The sequence below is a fragment of the Schistocerca gregaria genome, chromosome 7, assembly GCF_023897955.1.
Source record: "Schistocerca gregaria isolate iqSchGreg1 chromosome 7, iqSchGreg1.2, whole genome shotgun sequence".
Classification (NCBI taxonomy): domain Eukaryota; kingdom Metazoa; phylum Arthropoda; class Insecta; order Orthoptera; family Acrididae; genus Schistocerca; species Schistocerca gregaria.
This window is the reverse complement of record NC_064926.1, coordinates 393,196,131-393,216,676: the sequence shown is the minus strand read 5'-3', so window position 1 is coordinate 393,216,676 and position 20,546 is coordinate 393,196,131. Positions and strand designations below refer to the sequence as shown.

Genomic DNA, 20,546 nt, shown 5'->3' with positions numbered 1-20,546 from the left:
TTTCGCACAAGTCGCATAAGAGGGGTGCTTGTAGCGACACTATGAGGGTGCAAATTGGGTTTGCTTTGAATATATGCTTAACGGTCGTGAGCCTTCGTTACGTTTGAGATTGGACGTGGTGAGTTGACATTAGTCAAGAATGTCTTTAAGGTGACAAAGACGCCATTAACAAGAAACACCTCACTGAGTTTGAACGACGTCTTGTAATAGAAGCTGGATGTTCCTTCAGCCTTATTGCAGGAAGAAAAAACGTAAAAATGGTCCGCAGTTGGCTGTACTGCGATTTTTTTAATCGTGCGATTAGCTAATTTCGAACAAGTGTCGTTGTCAAGCACATTTGGTCAGAAGCGTTGCTTCTCCAGTAAGTCTTGCGGACAAGACTCGGCAAGACAGAATGGAGGAGCAACGCCTCTGAAGATGTCCAGTGCAGTTCTGGACGAAACGTTAGAAACGGAAGAGTTTGTGCACCAAGGCATTATACCCCGAAATGTTTACCAGCAGCAATGTCATCCGGTCTTGAAAACCTTCATTCTATCACCAGAGACCCTGAGACCTTACTTACCAAAATAAAAGTTTAACAATCACGAAGAAAATCAATAGAAACTTCTGTGGGCGGGCATAATCTTGCTAAAATGTAAGCCCAGGATGAGCTGCCATGAAGGGCAACAGAACAGACTGTAGAATATCGTTGATGTTCCGCTGTGCTGTAAGGGTGCCGGAATGACAATCAAAGGGACGGTGTTATGAAAAGAAATGGCACTCATTGAATGACCAGTGGAATTATAAAAGTTCTACGAGTCGGGGTGTGGAATATCAAAAGTTCGAATGTGCTAAGGAAGCTAGAAAATCAGAAAAGGGACATAGTATGGCTCAGTGTAAATGTAGTGGGGCTCAGTGAAGTGAAATGGAAAGAGTACAAGGATTTCTGGTCAGATGAGCATAGGGTAGTACCGTCATGAAATACTAGAGTAGCTCACAATTGAGTCACCCCTTACTTTAATGACAGAGCAAATGGCCATTATTCACAGTGTTGAGAATGGCTTTGATGTGGGGTCTAAGTGGGGTACAGTCAAATGGGGTGTGCCCCAGGGATCAGTGTTTGGGCCACTCCTGTTCCTCATGTATACAAATGATATGCTTTCTAGTATTACAAGTAATTCTAAAATATTTCTGTCTGCTGTTGACACTAGCTTAATAGTAAAGGATGTTGTGTCCAACATTTTCTCTGTTTCAAATAATGCAGTTCATGACAGAAGAAAATGAACTAACGCTAAATCACAGTAAGACTCAGTTTTTACAGTTTGTAACACACGATTCAACAAAAACCGACGTTTTGATGCCACAGAATGGGTATATGATAAGTGAAACTGAGCAGTTCAAATTTCTAGGTATTCCGAAATAAAGCAAACTGTCGTGGAAAGCCCACGTTCACGATCTTGTTCAAGACCTAATACTGCCCTTTTTACTACTCGAACAGTGTCTGAAGTGAGTGATCGTTCGACTCTAAAATTAGTCTACTTTGTTTATTTTCATTCGCTTGTGTGGTATGGTATTATATTATAGGGGCAACTCTCTTTGTCAGCCCGCATCTCGTGGTCGTGCGGTAGCGTTCTCGCTTCCCACGCCCGGGTTCCCGAGTTCGATTCCCGGCGGGGTCAGGGATTTTCTCTGCCTCGTGATGGCTGGGTGTCGTGTGATGTCCTTAGGTTAGTTAGGTTTAAGTAGTTCTAAGTTCTAGGAGACTGATGACCTAAGATGTTAAGTCCCATAGTGCTCAGAGCCATTTGAACCATTTTTTTCTCCCCTTTGTCAAAGGATATTTTGGCTTAGGAACGGTTAGTTCGGGCAATAAGAGGTGTAAGCTCGCGAACCTCTTGTCGACCCCAGTTCACTAGTCTGGGTATTCTGACATCACACTTTTAATATATATTCTTTACGGTCGTTTCTTATTAACAATATCAGCTCATTACCAAGAGTTAGCACTTTTACTTACTTAATACTAGGCAGAAATCCAATCTGTATTTTGGATCGCACTTCCTTAACCCTTGTGCAGAAAGGTGTGCGATATTCTGCAGCATCTGTTTTCAATAAACTACCACAGGAATTCAATAATGCACGCGCTTTCAAATCGAAACTGAAGAGTTTCCTCTTAGGTCCATTCGGTTGAAGAGTTGCTTGAAAAATTAAGCTGATTCCTATGTTATATTGTAGAATGCGTTTACTTAAACTTATGGTTTCACTTTTTTGGGTTCATAAATGTTTTATTTTATCTGGGGTTCATAAACATTTTATTTTATCTGTTATTACTTCTATGTTGTAATTTCGTGTACTGACACGTTGCATGACTTTAGAGATTTGCTTCTCAATTTAGTCCTACGGAACTAGACGTGTAAATAAATAAATAATGCTGTAACGGAGTAGTATTCGTTATGAATAGGAAGATAGAGCATAGAGTGAATTACCGTGAACAGTTCAGTGATGGGGGTGTTCTCATCAGAACCGATAGCAAACCAACGCCGACGACGATAGGTATACATGCCGATATCGCAATCCGAATATGATGAGACAGAGAAAGTATATGAGGATATTAAACGGGTAATTCAGTACCCAAAGGGAGATGAAAATTTAATAGTCACGGGGGACTGAAATGCGGTTGTAGGGGAAGGTGTAGAAGAAAGGGATACGGGAGAATATGGGCTTGGTGCTAAGAATGAAAGTGGAAAAGACTAATTGAGTTGTGCCATAAATTTCAGATAGAAATAGTTAATAATCTGTTCATAACAGACTAGTCAGTAAAAATCAATGCGCAAACAAGTTCGGTACAGACGTGCTACGCCTGAAGTTCTCTGAGGCTATGGGTACTGCTATAAGAAATAGCTCGGTAGGCAATTAATTTGAAGAGGAATGGACATCTCGAAAAAGTTATTGTATGTCCATCCTTGTGGTTGGAGGTCTGGTGGATTTCGGCCGTTCGCTTATGTAAGAAAATGAAACACCTACAGCCGTCCTTATGATGTCATTTATTGTATGGCTACCAGTTTCGAGTCTTCAGTGCACCTTCTTCAAGCGTTAGGTGACATCGAGAGGGTTAACATCATTCGTATACACAATGTATCAGTGGCAAACATCTGTAACTGCTTTCCGCAGACTACCTGTAACCGCAATGTTGTCTCTCCATCCATCAAATATGATTTGATAGTTGATGGTTGGAGAGACAATATTGTGGTTACAGGTAGTCTGCGGAAATCAGTTACAGATGTTGGCCGTTGACACATCGTGTATATGAATGGTGTTAACCTTCTCGACATTAGCTAAGTCCTGAAGATGGTGCACTGAAGTATCGAAACTGGTAGCCATACAATAAATAACATCATAAAGACGGCTGTTGTATGCCCTTGTTTGCGGTACACAGACGTTTCGCTTCCCAATACCCCTCAGGATGAATGTATGTCCCACTGCTTTTTTGGTGAATGGTGACGCAACTTCAGTCCCTGGATGCCGAGACGGGTACTTGAAATGCCTTAACGTTGATATCTGGGACGCAGAACGCTTGTCTCTTGAAAGATATTAACTTTCAAATGAATTTACTATTTTCTTATATAGGGAGGCCACCAATCCTTGAAGTTAATACATCTTCAACGCTTACCATTATAACCCTGAACTATCCAGGGAATGTTGACTTTACAATTATCTCGTGTAATTCTTTTGGAAAATAAATTCGATCCTGCTTTGACAAAAGTCTCCTCGCAACACCAAAATCATGGTGATTGGGGGGAAAAGAATGTCCTCTGAGGGGAAAGAAGTGGTGGATCTTATCAAAACGCTCGTTCTCTACTTGAGCCATTAAAAACCTTATTATGGTGTAATTTCTGTTTGACCATTACAGCTACCACTAAAGAGGTGCAATTCCTTCACATCCTTCGGAATGTAACTATCTATGTAACGCAGAAAAAAAGAAGCTACGTCATTTGGCCCTTTGTTACCCTGGGTTTCATCATCGAGGCAAAAATGACCTTCTCCTGATTTTGCATATGATTTTCAAAAATGTTGAGGATTAAATGTCGAAGATAGAACAACTCCTGCACCGCAATATTAGGCAGTGAAATGTTCTTCATGGAGTCAAATGTTGTAACAGCCAGATCCTCTCTTTCTTTGCATAGATTCATTGAAGCTTGAAGAGTATTGCAAAAATTTTTAGCTCTTCTTTTGCGGATCATTAATTCTGCTTCAGCAAATTTCTTGGCATTCACGTTAAAGGATGGACTTCAGTTTCTTTCCCGGAACTTAGCATCTACCTGAGGACTCCCAAAACTGAGGTGAAAATGGTTCAAAAATGGCTCTGAGCACTATGGGACTTGACATCTGAGGCCATCAGTATCCTAGAACTTAGAACTACTTAAACCTAACTAACCTAAGGACATCACGCACATCCATGACCGGGGCAGGATTCGAACCTGCTACCGTATCGGTGGTGCGGTTCCAGACGGAAGCGCCAAGAACCGCTCAGCCACAACGGTCGGCGGTGAAAATGGTATTTGAAGTATTTGTCATAGTACTGGTATGTAATGTTTAGCTTAGGATGTTTTTCCTTACATATCTGAAACATGATTTTCAACTTTAACTTTGCATCAACGTAATTTTTCACGTTGGAGGGATAGTGAGTCTGTTTTCTTGGAAAAGACTCAGTATTTTGATGAATGAGCATCTTCATTTTGTCAGGCTTTGAATTTGCTGCCGACTCTTAAATCGACTGGACACTTAATGGCTATCAACAAATCTCTTAGACGACAGAGTCTATTGTCAAGACCATTGAAAGCTATAAATGCGTTCTGGCACTCCTCCTTCCTTTCATCATTGGATATGATGAAGAAGTTAAAACCGTGAGTCGCTTAATGAGTGACCCATTTTTAAACGGACGAGGTCTTTGTACATTGATGTAGACGATGAGACCTTGTAAGTATATATCCTGTTAGACTTTACTCTTGAAATTATTTACTCTATCTGATAAAGATGTCTGATTAAATATATCAGCATTAGCAAACCATGATTTCTTGCAGTTGCATTTCTCGCCTTTTTTACTTTCCGGAATTGTTTTCCCTGTATAGTTTATGTAGTCACTTCCTTGAAAATGTGCTCTTTTAATCACCTCACTCTTGTACTCAGCTTCATTCCTCACACCGCTCTTTCGTTTCGTGCAGTTTTCCATTATCACAGAACTTCAAAATAAAACTGCTATCAGCTTGCAACTTGTAATCACATAAGATACGAAGACCAAGAAAGTTCAATTTAAAAGAAAACCAACTCATCAGCAGTGACAAATCTTATTACTAAAATAAACAGATCACGCAACACTGCCAACAGAATCAACGGAGCTGTCACGTTAAGTTTAGAAGCACCAGAACTCCAGGACTTACACTGTTTCCAAAACTGACACGAACTTACCGAACACAAAAATACACAGAGCTAGATGGAAATTACATCTTTTCTATACAGAACACTGCAGCAACCCTTAAAGAAGGCCTGGACATAAATCATTCATTTTGCAGTAAAATGCGGAGTTACGTTATTTCTAACATAACCGACTCACGTACTGTGCTAAAGGGGTACGAAACAATTAACGTGAATCGTCCTAGCCACATGCTTGTGCTCCATGCACTGTTTTGCGTGGCCTTCGCGTTTCACACTATCATCTGCGATATGACCAGCTGAAAAGGACAGAACAGAAATCCAAGGAAATTCGTTCCTTTATTTAACTGTTGTGACTGAAGGCATCGTAGTTTATGGACGTGCAACAAACGGAAACAGATATGAATTCAGTTAGATGCGCTCCTGTCAGTAAAGGCAGATGGGAAAAAATACTGGCTGAGAAAAAGAAAGAATGGAAACAGTGTTTACGTACTCTCATCTCCAGAATGTTTGTTGGGAACACCTCTGTGAGCGTGCTTTATGTAATCAGCTACTGTAATATTACATTTTCCTTTCTGGACACTGTCGTCAGAATTCATTACGAAATTACAGACAATGAGCCTTAACACAACAAAGACTAGACTGGAAGACTCCGACGATCCGCGATTGCTGCAGGGGTTAATAGCTGACCCAGAACGTAAACAAGCGTAACGTATGGTCTTAAATAAGCGAAGATATCCACTGCTGTTTATTTAAGTAGGAAAGGGAAGAAATTACGAAAAGTCTAGGGGTAACAGTCCGAATCGATCTAAAGTGAGTGAAGAAAACGCTTCCCTTGAGAGGCCGTTCTTCTTCTCCCCAATGACCAGAATTTATTCCTAATTTCACGTAAGTAAGATGAAAAAGTCACTGATTTTCCTGATAATAAGCTATTCTGTTGTTCTACAGCATACTAGCATACCATGATGTTATTAAAGTACAGGACGAACATTTATAAAACCGACAAATGGCAAGGACGGATTCCTAAGTGGAAATGGAGGAAAGAAGATCCAATGAACATGTGTCCAGAAAAGGAAGATGCGCGTGCTACGACAAAAAATCGTCCCGGAACGTAGGACAGAGCTGCATCGCACCCACGTAACAACAGGTGCTCAAAGTCGCCTCCTTGGAATGCAATGCTCGCGTTTACACCTACCCGTCATGCAGGATACAAGTAGTTGTAGTTTGGCTTACACCATGTTGGGGGCCAGTTGCCTGGAGCTTATCCTAGGGTTCGTCTCCATAGCTTGTAAAATACGGTCCATCAAATCTGGTGTACGCACAGTCCGCCGCCTCCCTGCACGTACGTCTTTCTGTAAACAGACACTACCGCACAAACGCCCGAAGAGGGCTTGAAATGTTGTGTGATGTGTTCGGTGTCTGTAGGGGTACTTATTTTGGTGTAGCCTTGCTGCATCTCGACCGTTTCCAGCTGCTTGGCCGCACATAAACACCATCTCGGCTTGTTCCCAACAGGAGCACCGGACCATTATGCTGCTTACAGTACGCTGCATTAATCACGGAGCGTGCTACACACAAGGAAAACACGGCACGTGTTCAGAGGAATTTTCATTCGTCAGTTTCATCAACCGTGGAAACGATCCATTTCCGGACACAAGTTCATAGGATTTCTTTTCCTCCATATGAAGATGGTATCCGTTTTTTCGGACATGTCCGAAAGAACGGATACCATCGGTGACCGTGCAGCTCTCTAGCATGAAATGATAATTAAATCAAGACCTTATGCTGTCGACAGGCGTTGATATTCGTCAGCGGGGACAGTTGAAAATGTGTGCCCTGACCGGGACTCGAACCCAGGATCTCCTGCTTACATGGCAGACGCTCTTACCATCTGAGCCACCGAGAGCACAGCGGATAGAGCGACTTCAGGGACTTATCCCTTTCACGCTCCCCGTGACACCCACATTCCCAACTTAATGTCGACACACTACATTCGTAATGCCCCTGCCCATTACACTCATTACTCACGGCAGACAATCTTACCGAGTCCCGTAAGAGTTCGGGCAATGAGTGTGCATCTGCACAGAAGATGAAGGTCAATGGCCGGTTACTCTTAACTACGTGAGGATGGTATCTGTTCTGTCCTTCTTCTTCTGTGCGGATGCACACGCATTGCCCGAACTCTTACGGGACTCGGTCAGATTGTCTGCCGCGAGTAATGAATGTAATGGACAGGGGCGCCACGGATATATTGTGTGGCCAGTAAGTTGGGATTGGAGCGTGCAAGGGATAAGTAGCTGAAGTCGCTCTATGCTCTGTGTTGTCGGTGGCTCAGATGGATCAGTAGGGCTCTCGCAGCCGAGCGAAGCAGACGTGCGGTGTGTGCTCTCCGCTGACAGAGAGGGCCCGCGCGCCTTGTTTACTTTCTTCGGCCGACACTAACGTGACGCCGTAGCGCTACAAGACCATGGCAAACCAATACAGATCAACCTTGACATTCACATTTCGGAACGACTTTACCCGACCAAAGGCGCTCGAAGTCGAACGTTTTTTAAAAGAGGAAGCCAAGATCCCGGCTGCCGACATTGTCGGCATTCACTTTTCGATCGTCAGTAGCAGGGTCTATGTAAAGCTCATAAACGAAACTACTTGCGACAAGGTGCTTAGAGATGAAACAAGAACTCCGCTTCTGCCACGGAGATGGCAATGTTGGCAACGTCGAGGTCGGCCATGCCGCAATGGGACTGCGGACTATACGCATCTTCGAACTTCCATTTGAACTCCCGGCGGCAGAAGTAGCGGCGCTCCGCCCCTACGGCACGGCACATGAACACGTGGCTGAAAAATGGACCCAGTTTAAGACGTATCCAGTACTCAATGGAGTACGCCAAGTGCGCATAGATCTCCAACGACACGTGCCATCCTATCTACAGATAGGAGGATGCCGGGTCATAGTTATTTATGACGGCCAGCCGAAGACGTGTTCGGGATGCGGTAAGGAAGGTCACCTTCGTTCCGAGTGCCTCCAGCGTCGGATCACACAACTCCCACCGAAGGACGTTGCACCACCAGCGGCGAAGACTATTCTACCCGTGACTTACGCGGCGGCGCCCACGACGTTCTCCGCACAACAGACACGGCCGACCGCCTGAGCGGTACAAGAATCACTTTCCACGGAGAAAAACCTGGATGATCCGCCGACCTGGCCAGTGGTGGAAAATAGTACTACGACTCTGGAGCTACCGAACGCGACAAACATTGACACCAGTAAGATGGCAATTGATTCCCTTATTGTACCGACCGAAGCGTTTGTTCCGGCGGAGCGTGAGTCAGTGCGTCTTCTGACAATGAAGGCCACGTACGGAAACAGCGATCACCGAAACGCCGAAAGCGGTTCGCATTCGGCCGGGGTAGAACAACTGACCACTCACGAAGCCAGCCGCGAAGCTGAGGCCGTTTCCACTGACTCCAACCTTGCAGAACAGACAGAAAAACATGCAGCTTTCGACCATCAGCCCATTGACAGAAACAGTGAGCAGCGGGAAGGTACCAGTGTAAGCAGCGAAGTCGCCCGGTCCCTTACTATCACACATTCCGAGGCTATGGATCATGAACAGACATCCGCGCCCGCTTCGTGGGCCGAGGACGTCGAGACACAAGATCCCGACCCGCGGCCAGCTGAGGCGCCGCCGGATCATGCAGCATAAGCAGCACAAGGAGGACCACGTTCGGCGGGGGGTGACATCACTTCCGATGTTCGCTTCTCTCCAACTTCACCATGGATAACCTCGCCCAAACAACGCCTTGCCAGGCTTACCGCCTGGCGACAATGAATATCAACATGATCAGTTCTCCTGTCAAGATCCAACTTTTGAAAGAAACCATACGAGCTATGGGGGTTGACTTTGCTTTCCTACAAGAAGTGAAAACGACTGCACTCCCGCACTTTTACGGCTACACAACACATGCGACGCCCGGTAGCCCTGCAGATACCGGAGTGGCAATATTAGTGCGTGAAGGTATTGAAGTTACCGACGTCACGTTTCTTCCCTCCGCGCGAGGAATAGCATTTACGGCACTCAACACCCGATTCATTAATGTTTACGCGCCGTCGGGTACCACAAGACGTCACGACCGCGCCAGATTCTACTCCACAGATGACGCTCCCCTCTTCCTTGGACGATACGACCACAGCGTCTTCGCCGGCGATTTTAATTGCGTACTTCACCCCAAGGACCAAATCCCACATTACATGCCTTGTCCGGAACTGGGTGCGATGATCCAAGAACTTCACTTGTGCGACACGTGGGAAAAAGTCCACGGTAATCGCTCTGGCCACACTCATCTTACCAGTCATTCGGCCAGCCGACTCGACCGCATATATGTGTCACAAGATCTCACACAAGGTGTGGTGGACGCCGAACTATGGCCTCAAGCCTATTCCGATCACAGTGCCTATATCTGCACTATACACCTACGCCCCCAACAAGTCTGGCGCAGCAATGGCTTTTGGAAGCTCAACATAACTCATCTCCAGGACCTGGATTGCCGTCGGCAAGTTTCAGCAACGTGGGCAGACTGTGAACGCCGCCACCCTCGATACACCTCGACCCTGGAGTGGTGGCTCCTCTGTGCCAAACCAGCAATCCGTAGGACACTTATGCAATATGGCAATGACGTGACTGCGTGGCATCGACAGACCCTCGATTTTTACTACGCGGCACTCAGGGACCTCGACGCCTTACCCCCTTCCCCGGAGAGACAACATGATCAAAGCAGAATCAAGGCTCACATACTATCATTGACGAAGCACCGACTAGAAGGTGCAGTAGTCCGCTCGCGACGGCACGACCGAACGTTTGCAGAGGAACCCACTATGCACCACGTTGTGGCGGATAAGCACCGACAACGCCAACATTTAATCACACAACTCAGGAAACACGACGGTCGCTTATGTACGACCCAAGCAACCATAGTAAAGGCGGTGCAGGATCATTTTCGTCATCTTTACAAGGAAAGAATCGTTGATGACGAGGCCACTACTGAAGTGTTACAGCAGGTAACACGTACTATCGACGAGGCTACCGTGAATGCACTAACAGAGGAAATCTCACTCGAAGAAGTCGACGACGCCGTGGACAAAGGTGCGGCCAATAAGTCTCCTGGACCTGATGGATTACCCATCGAATTCTACCGGACTTTCCGTGACATCATGATGCCTCGCTGGGTTATAATGTTCCGCGAACTTATGTCTCCAGACTGTGTTGTGTCGCCAGCGTTTGTAGAAGGTCTTCTCATACCGGTACACAAGCCAGGTGGAGGGCTATTGATTAACGACTATCGGCCGCTTACAATGCTGAACGCCGATTACAAGATTTTCACCAGGATTATGGCGAGCCGTATTAAGACGACTTTGCCGATGATCCTCGCTCCAGAACAGACGTCGCAAGGGGGAGAAGCCAACATACACATGGCCACCGGTGACTGCAAAGACTTAATAGTGATCGCTTCTGCGTGCCGTCTGAGAGCGGCGATCGTCTCCGTACATTTCAACCGCGCCTTTGATAGAGTGCACCACAACTTCCTCCTACGAGTGATGGACTGTATGGGATTTCCACCGGGCCTCATCGACACCCTACGGCGTCTTTGGACCGCAGCCGGCTCACACGTCCAGGTCAATGGAAGGACGGTTGGACCAGTACCCATTAAGAGGTCTCTACGACAGGGTTGTCCCCTTTCTACCTACCTTTATGCCATCGCACTTGAGCCACTCCTAGGGGGCCTTAACCGCCGCCTATCTGGAATCACGCTGCGGGACGTCACCTTTCGCTATAGGACATACGCTGACGACCTGCTACTGCTGGTTCGTTCCAATGACGTAGTTAAAAGCGTACTAACCTGGATCGAGCTATACGGACAGGCCACAGGCAGTCTTCTGAACATCAACAAGTCGGCGGCGTTGGATATTGGGCGTGGTCTCGGACCGGAAGCCCTCGCTCCCCTCCCACCAGTTTCTGATCTGCGATATTTGGGAATCACGTTCAAGAAAGATGGACGTAAAACAGCTGCAGCAAACTACCGACGGTTATTACAGATCATACGCGCAATGGTGCGACAGAACCTGCTCCGGGACTTGAATCAGCTACAACGTGTTGAATGCCTGAATCTCTACGTGGCATCAAAACTCAACCACGTGGCACAAGTCCTCCCACTACCGCTGCAGATAGGTCGCCGGCTTCAGGCGGCCCTCAGTTACTACGTTTCCGCAGGTCATATCTTTAAAGTACGATACGACACTCTTACCCTCCCAGTGCACAAAGGAGGGCTGGGATTGGTCAACGCCAGGACGAGAGCAGCTGCCCTTTACAGAGCAACATGAGGAAACGATGGAAAAGTCAGTATACCTCTCTCACGGGTCGTTTACTACAGGTCTGATGCCAGTCTCTAACGTCCCGCCGGTGTCGGTTGCGCACGTCGCACCGCAGCTCTCCCATGTGTCGACCTTCATTCTTGGTCACAGCTATGTCAACTCGAACCTCTCCGCCACGCGTCCACCAAAGGCGAAAGATTTTTATACCAACCTTTTGCGTGCTGTTCCCCATAACGTGGTGGAAAACAAGTACCCAACGGTTCACTGGCCAAGAGTGTGGAAAACGATACACCACAACTTTCTGTCTTCCACGGTGCGTTCGAAGTGGTATCAGATCGCCAACAAAAAATATGCCACACTACAGCGACTTCACACTATTGGACTGGCAGACTCCCCTTATTGCCCAGATTGTCACCTTTTGGATACCGATGAACATCGTTTTACTTGCGCATCCTCGTCCGGAGTTTGGCGACTAACGCAGAAGATATTGGCTTGTTACCTCCGGGTCACACCTGATATGATTGACCCTCAGACTCTACTCTGTCCCGATGGAACTTACTTTCCGGCTGCAAAATATCATGCGCTTACAGGGTTCAAAGGACTTACCGTCGCCTACATCTTTCGCGACGGAGAGAAAGAGCAGCTTGATTACTGGTGGTTCCTGCAAAATGCTCACAATGCCCTCGAACGCACACCGAAATACCGTACGCTCTTCGCAAATTATTTACGCAGCGTTTTCGTTAACCCCCCACTCAGCTGGGGAGTGCCGAGCTGCTGTTAATGTTCTGTGCCGCATCACACAAACGGCTGAACGTTCTGCCTTGTCAGAGTGAAGGAAGAGACAAGCTGCTCATGGATGCTCTGTTTTCCTTGAGGCACTAGCGAAGCTGAATGCCTCCGTTGCAGATACCCTTCAAAGGCGCAATTGGGGATATCAGATAACGATGACGAGGCTCCAAGTGGAACCCGTTACATTATTGAAGAACCTTTTAGTTGGAATTACATCAGTGATTTATGTTTTTATTTCTGGATTACTCTTTTATGCCACCTTTGTTGTTGTAACACTTACTTGTAACACTTAGTTACTAGAATTCTCATTTGTACACGTTCCCTAAATGTAATCATGTAACAAAAAAAAGTGGCAAAGAATAGCCCTAACCTTGATTTCCCATATTTCCCTTAAAACAAAAAAAAGATGGATAGAGTGTCTGCCATGTAAGCAGGAGTTGCCAGGTTCGAGTCCCGGTCGGGGCACACATTTTCAACTGTCCCCGCTGATGCGTATCAACACCAGTCGACAGCTTAAAGTCCTGATTTAATTATCATTTCATTCTTTTCCTCCATTTCCAGTCAGGGAACCGTCCCTGCTGTTTGTTAGTATAATTGTATAATTAGTGCAGCTGTCGTGTCATTCCATCTTTCAGTTAAATTTTATGCCAAACGTTGACTGTGTTAGTGAGGACTGTACCTTGAAGAAATTTTATTTGTTTCTAGCCTGAAAGGTAATTTGGTATAATGCCATAGAGATGTCTCAAATATGCCTAGGAAGCAAAATAAATTATGTATTTGAGCACAACAGGATAAACAATGGCTTACAGCGATTTGTCAACCTGAAAAATTTAAATTTTTGACAAGAGCTCTTTTTGTAATCAGCTCTTCAACTGATGCGGAACAAATATTACATCTTACAGCGTACAGGGCAGGAATGACAGCAACCTGGATTCACATAGTGTCTCGCACAGCTTATCGTATTCATCTTACGAAGTAGCAAAGCTGACGCACTTTTGAGTTCTTAGAAAGGAAGCTAAGGCGCAAGTAGCCATATTTCACAAAGTTCTAGACCGCAAGAAACCAACCGGAGAAAAATGAGCTACTGTGAAAAGCGCAGAACCTGCGAATCTGAAAAATTGGTTCTATAAATCTGGAGAGGAAAGTTGGCGCAGCGACCAACATGTGCCCTCGCTGCTCCGGCAGGCTGGCCGCGGCTCGGCTCGGTTTTCCGCCTTCCCCCCACTGCGGCTTGATTTGTGGCCCCTGCGGACCCCCCATATCTTATCCCGCAGCTGGTGCGGCCGCGGCGCTTTCAAAGCTATTTTCAGCAGTCTGGACAGAAATCGTTACCACTTTACCGAGAACCTCTCTCACTGAAGAAGCTAATCGTGACTACAAAAATACGTGCACGACGCCCTTCAAACTATCTCTTATATTCCTGGCAGCAGACATCTCACTGGTTCAAGCTTACACTCTACCCCAGCTATATCGTTGTCTTGCATGTTCCCCGTTTAGGAAGACTCTTTGTAGTTTTTTTTTTAAATTCAATTAAGTCAACACTCTGTTGGTGTCTGTGTAATTCATTATTACATTGCGGTTCAGTCATCTTACGTCTTAAGAATTTTCCTTGCTGTTGCTGTTAATGGGATGCGGCAGGTGAGACAAACCAGCCAAGTTTCTTCAGCACGGTTAAGTTGGTTCAAATGGCTCTGAGCACTATGGGACTTAACATCTGAGGTCATCAGTCCCCCTAGAACTTACAACTACTTAAACCTAACACACACATCCATGCCCGAGGCAGGATTCGAGCCCGCGACTGTAGCGGTCTGGCGGTTCCGGACTGAAGCTAATAGAACCGCACGGCCACACTGGCCGTCTAACACACCTATTATCCAGAGATCGTGTTGCCACATCAAAGTCAGCAACGCGAATCGATATCGCAGATATTAGCAAGGGCTCGCTGCAATCCTCAACAACCAATGGGAGACACTCCGGAAGAGCCGCGCCCACCCCTTCAGTATAGCAGCGACATCGTACTGTGGTCAGGTAGTGTCAAGCCTGCAAGAGCTCTGCCCCAGTTCGTGACCTCAACTGAAGAATTCAACATCATAGTGCAGAGACAACGAGTTGTTCAAGTTTCAGACGTACGTATACTGTTGTAAATGACGACATTGCGCCTCTAGAGAACAGACTATAGCTTAGTGTTTTCAACGATAATGACACTTGTAAATTATCTAGTGCTTCTATGGCAAAGAAGTACATCTAGCATTGATTGACTGTTCCTTCGGTTCTTTGTAGAATATTCTATACATTATGATGAAAACACACACAACATGGTGCAATATTCTGCAATATGTGTTATTTATATCACAAACTGATTAAGGCTGTTACGCCATCTTCCGGTACATAGATAAGTATGTCATGTAATGAAATTTTGTTTAAATCAATGATTTTAAACTACTCCATCTACAGAGTATCTTCATTTCATTAGTTACTGTGTCACGTACATTATCTTAATTCAATATACTTACATAACATTTACATTGAAACAGTCTATCTTTCTTATTGCTAAATCTAACATTAACATTTTACATCTCTGGAGACTGAGATGCTCTGTAGGTGCACTAGTTTAAAATCTTTGAGCCAACAAAATTTCACTCAGCCACATTCTTCTCTTTGCACTTGAGAATGGCGTAACAGCCGATAACTGATTTGTCAAATAAATAAAATATATCGTAGAATATTACACCTGTGTTATGTGTGTTTTCATTCATAATTAAGTACATCTGGAACGTCCCCTTACAAAAATTAATGAATTACTGTGCTGATAAACTTTTTACGTTATTTGATTTTCAAAAAGCTGAGCAGAACTGAACGTACTCAGACATTTCTCTCCTTACTTATTCTGATCAACACTAAACTGACACACAATATTATTAGCGCAACGCAGTCTGACTTTCAATAATCCCTACAAAAGAATGGCCGGGACTAACAATAGCATATACCTTTCATGAATCACTTACCTCACAAAAATCTTCGTTACTCGAACTACTGCAATATAGCGAGCGCCACTACTGCCAGCTAAATAAAAGATTCAAACTGCGGAAGGCACTGACTACTGATAGGTACAGTTAGCAAATGAAAGATTTTAATAGGGAACAAACAATGTATTTACCTTAATAATGTTCCAAAGTCATCATATATATATCAGTTCATGATATCCAATATTACAAATTTACTCCTTCTGGTGGACACACGTCCAGATTGTCCGCTCTCAAAATTCTGCCATCTCTCTTCCCCATCCACCCAGACGCACCCAGTGTGCCTGATAAACTGAGACAGAACTTGGATATTATGGTAGATAGCAGAGCACGAGTGTAACCAGTATTAGCTTAGTCACCGTTTACTGAGCTGGATTTGGATCAATGTTCAGAACTTCAACATCAGTGTGACACTGATGCTGAAGTTCGTCCTGACACTAAAGCTGAATATTTGCGTAAATCTAGCACACATGGCAAGTAAAATGCATGCCTTACGAGCTATGAGTACTTGTTCATCTTCGCCACTGTGGAACACTACGAACAGGTGTTCATAGACCTTAAAGTACACAATTTAAATCCCATGTTTACTAGACACAGTAGGAAAAATATGGCAGGCAAAGAGCTTGCAACAAAAGAGGTTTGTTTCATATTATTGAAGATGAAGAAGTACTCATACCTCCTACGCTATCCGTTTTAGAGCCCAAGTTTACTGGACAATTTTGCTTCAAATGATCGTTGTTGTCATATACCTTGATACTGACCATTCCTCGTAGGACACCCTATACGGGGTGAAGAAAGATTCGCGCACACGGACTTCGCAGCACGATTCCTCACATACTAGCAATGCAAAAATGCCTGTCACAAAATTTCGTCCTGCACATGTTTCCGGCAGTAAATGAACGTTAAAGATCGGCAATCTGGCAACACTGTAATCTCATGTACAGTAACTACCTACGTCAGGACGTTGAACTAATCTTGTGCATTTGGTGCAGTGGATAGCGTTTAGGGTTTGTATGCAAGAAGTGTGCAGATCGATTCTGGGTCGAGGCCTCCTTGTTTCTATTTGCCAATTTCATTCTGCCATGTAATACTGTAGTATACACCGTTTCTTATGCCATACGTAACCGACACTTACATAGTACAGTGTTTTGTAACCCTGAACGTATCAAAGCCGTGATGAGACAAGTCAGAAATAGCCAGTTGGAACAAATGACCTGTAGTAGGACAGAATAACTACAAAAACAATATAAATTTCGAGATGCTGAATATGATCGCACAGTTGAATAACTCAGCGTCTGCTAGTCATTATACTACATGCAGTACGTTCGCTCAGATGGAACACAATAGCAGCTAGTGACAATAATAATTTCGATATTAATGAGCGAAAGACGTTTGCAAAAGGTAGTTATCCTCAGAGCAGATGCCCAGACCACGTCCAAGCATTGCGCGACACACTAGATCATACAACTCTGTACTCTTCACAACGTGTCTGCATTCACTGATACAAGAGCAGCACGAACACGCGCTATCAGTTCTTTCACATGACTCGGCGGAGCAGAATACGGATGAGCCTTCAAGTTTCCACACAGGAAGAAATCCAGAGGATTTAGGTCAAGCGAAAGTGGAACCCCTAGCGTTTTCTCTGGAAATGTTCTGTCTGAATACTATCGCACATTAAATCCAAAGTGTGGAGAAACACCATAAGTGGAATATCTTCCAATGCGTCAGGCTAATAGTTTGACGGGAATGCATGATACCTTCGTCCAGTCAACCGGTAAGGTAACAAGTTGGGATCCAAACTTCTGTATCCCAATATTCCGGTCCAGACGTTGACCCAAAAGCGGACTTAATACCCACGGTAAGGGGTGACGTGCGGATTGCGGTCGCACCAACGGTGGGCATCGTGCATATTGAAGACACACTCACGAGTGAATGCTGCTTCAGCCGACCATTTATTACAGTTTTGTAGGGAGCACATTGTGCTCATGTGGGAGCGATCTAGATGCTTGTAAAACAATAACTTGTTAGCGAAGATCGCAGGAATTCTTTTTATTCCGCGATTACCGGTTTCGGCGAAGCTAAAGCCGCCGTCATCGTATGCATACCCGTCTGTTATTTTGATATATGACCAGACGGGTATGCACTGTGTAACCCTGTAATGTTCTTACAATTTGTATATACTCTTCTAAACATTCATGGTGGTGTCTGTTTGTACTATATCGTGTCTCCCTACCACTTTCGCGCAACGACGCTCTGAGCGTGTTTTTTAGGGAATTAACTAGTTTGAACCTGGGACCTGTTGCTGGTAAGGAGACGCCAGACCACACATGACATGTAGAATTCAGAAGAGTTCAGTGAGACTAGCGATGATATAACCAAATACTAAATGATCTCAGCGTCAGCTCCAATGCACTCCCTGTAAAAGAATCGTAATGCTAACTAAATTTAGTGGAAAGGGTTCAAGGCTTTCCTATTTTTAGTTAGCTAGTAAAATAACGAAGAAAAAGCAGTTAAGTTTACCATTGGAAATTTTATTCTACTCACAAAACATCGTTTATAAATTGCAATATAGATAAAAGGAAATGTTTCAATACAGGATGCTAAAAACCAACTGCGTTCAACAAAAATGTGAACGAATATTCCCTGAGTGGTTTTCCAAGTTCTACAATGGATCGAAGGATGACCTATGTCATATCACATCTATAATCTATGTTTAAATTAAGTTTCACAAAAGAGAAAACTATCAAAATGGTCTACAGTGACCGTCAATTATCTTTAATTACTTATCTAACTTGTCGTAAATTACAGTGGCTGACGTGGCTTCTCAATAACTATATAAAAGAAAAATCATCGCGTTTCAGATCTGTTCTTCAAGTGGCAAATGTGAACACCATGAGTTTTAATTAACGATCGACACTAGTATTACGCAAAAAAGGGGTGTAACAGATGAGTCTTCTGCAGTTCTGAGTAAAGCCTTATGCGCTCAAAAATGCGGCATCGCGTGCGTTCATTACCTTGTCGGTGTTTAGGCAGCGTCAGCGCGACAGCGGCCGGCGCACCAGCCATCCAGCTCGCCGTCTCGGAACTAACTCCCCACTTCTCCTTACTACAATTCACCGAAGTTGGTTTTAAAAAAAAACTGTCTGGCTGTGTTTTAATCTGACCAATCAGGGTCTCAATGTTAACCTTAAGCTCCGCCTACAAAAATTCTGTGTATCCAATGAGAAACGTTATACTTTTCGTGGTGGGGCAATGTTTTTAAAGTTTGCAACGTAACAGAGACGCTAAAAAGTCTCACGCTAAAACGTGCGGGTGGTGTGGTCCTTTTAGCGTTATCGTGAGATCTATACTGTTCTTCTGGAGGGCTCTATCTTTTAACATGGGCTGCGGGGTGGTCCTTGACGTACCTGAGACACGAAAAAGTCTCACGCTAAAACTTGCGGGTGGTAGTGGCCCTTTTTGTGTTATCGTAAGATCTATACTGTTTTTCTGGAGGGCTCTAGCTTTTAACATGGGCTGGGGGGTGGTCCTTGACGTAACAGAGACGCGAAAAAGCCTCACGCTAAAACGGTCGGGTGGTAGTCTTAGAGGTAGGGTAGCGACTTGGGTGTCCAGTCCGTGCCTTATCGTAGGGCCTTCTAGCTTAACACGGTTCTGCTCTCGGCTTCTGTCCTCGTTTCTCCCCTCAGAACTGCGTCTGCCTCACGGTGGGAAGGTACGACAAGCAATTAGGCATTCTTGTGTTAGTCTGTGGCATTCCATTTGCTCACTCGTTACTTGTATTACTTTGGTTAATTTAATGTCACAATTTATTCGGAGATATGTGACATACTAGTAGATTTGCTTATTATGTCAGGGTTTTCATGGAAGGTGTTGGATTTCCCTGACACCTTACACTCTCGGTAGATTTTATATATCACGAGACATGTGATATATAAAAAAACAGTGTGTGAAATCTTATGGGACTTAATTGCTAAGGTCATCAGTCCCTAAGCTTACACACTACTTAACCTAAATTATCCTAAGGACAAACACAAACACACCGATGCCCGAGAGAGGACTCGAGCCTCTGCCGGGAGCAGCCGCACAGTCCATGACTGTAGCGCCTGAGACCGCCGGCTAATCCCGTGCGTCCCCTCCAGATCCCATAAAATATCTGTGTATGTTCGTATCTTATTACATATAGGACCAGACAGATGTACATTTTTGTAATTCCGCAGTTCTCATCAAATTTGCATTTGCCTTTCGATATGACGTACATGTGACCAGGCAGATGTGCAGTTATGTAGCTCTGCAGCTTTTTTGAAATGTTTACGTGATACAGTAATGTCTAGAATTATGAACAAGCCCTAATGACGTAGTGCTGCCACACACGCAGAGCCTGTTACGACGCGAGCTATGACATTCATTGGCGCCTCTTCTGTTAGCGCCTTCTCGCGACGCGGCCTATAGTGCAAGAACAGAGCCGGAGTTGCGGTAGTACCTAGCTTGCGCTTGTATGTAATGGAGACACTCAACATTTATAATATCATCTCTTTTTGAGGCCTATGTGCTATTTACGACAGTTTTGTAAGGCCTGCGTGTTATAGGCGACCATTCTTTGCCTTGATGTTGTAACCTGTATGTGTTCTAAGGTTTGTAACTAAATTTATATGTTTACATGTTATATGGAATCCAAGCCCACTCTTATAGTATTTTCTGTCCTCCCTAGATCCTATGATGGGGGCTTTAGTATCGTCGAACCGGTAATCATGGAATAAAAAGAATTCCTCCGATCTTGGCCACCAGTTTATTGTTTTACATTTATTACAGTGTTTATGCAATAGTCGTTAGCTTCCTGTTGTTGTTGGAACCATTCACAGAATTGCATCCGCAGACGGCGGTCTTCAGGATGCAGGTATCGCGTTAAGGAATAGCGATAGCGGTGTAGTCCATGCTCCTGCGCCGTGTCAACGACA

At 44.7% G+C, this 20,546-nt stretch overlaps 1 non-coding gene across 1 annotated transcript; it reads right to left on the bottom strand.

The window, feature by feature from the left end:
* Positions 1-7,238: 7,238 nt before the first annotated feature.
* On the bottom strand, positions 7,239-7,313 carry Trnat-ugu (transfer RNA threonine (anticodon UGU)). Its single transcript has one exon. It is a non-coding gene; the product is annotated as a tRNA-Thr (tRNA).
* Between the last annotated feature and the right edge of the window lie 13,233 nt (positions 7,314-20,546).